Genomic DNA, 461 nt, shown 5'->3' with positions numbered 1-461 from the left:
TATTTTGCAAAACCCTTATCGTCTGAAAACTGTTGAAAGTGAGTTCAAATATGACACATTACTATCTAAAGGACTTATGTTGATTTTTATAAATACAAATAGTTTAGGTTTTATTAGACTCTATCTCATTTCTTATATCTGTGAATCCCACCTCACCAGTTGAAAATTCCAAAACCTAATAACATAACCAACTAATTATTTCTAAGATTTTTCTGGGTTTTTTTTGGAGTGAAACAATATGACAATAGCACAGTCATTGACTAAGTTCAAATCTCTCTTCAAAATTTTATCAATAGCATACCAAGGTCAACTTTTAAAATTTTAATTTGCACTTGCCCTGAGTTGTCTTACATGGTTCACACTCTGGACAGCAGGTAGCAGGACTATCCCTAGGCCCTCACACACTTTACATGTTCCGTTACTTTTGAAGGTATAAATTTGGTTCCAGTTTCCCCTCCCTT

At 33.6% G+C, this 461-nt stretch overlaps 1 protein-coding gene across 1 annotated transcript in view; it reads left to right on the top strand.

The window, feature by feature from the left end:
• The window catches only part of dpa (disc proliferation abnormal), a 17,822-nt gene that overhangs the window by 8,807 nt on the left and 8,554 nt on the right, over positions 1-461 (top strand). The gene's annotated exons all lie outside the window — the stretch shown is intronic.

Source organism: Halyomorpha halys, unplaced genomic scaffold, assembly GCF_000696795.3.
Source record: "Halyomorpha halys isolate HHAL.00 unplaced genomic scaffold, Hhal_1.1 Scaffold57.1, whole genome shotgun sequence".
Taxonomy (NCBI): domain Eukaryota; kingdom Metazoa; phylum Arthropoda; class Insecta; order Hemiptera; family Pentatomidae; genus Halyomorpha; species Halyomorpha halys.
The sequence above is the reverse complement of the archived record's forward strand: the minus strand, read 5'-3'. Positions and strand labels throughout refer to the sequence as shown.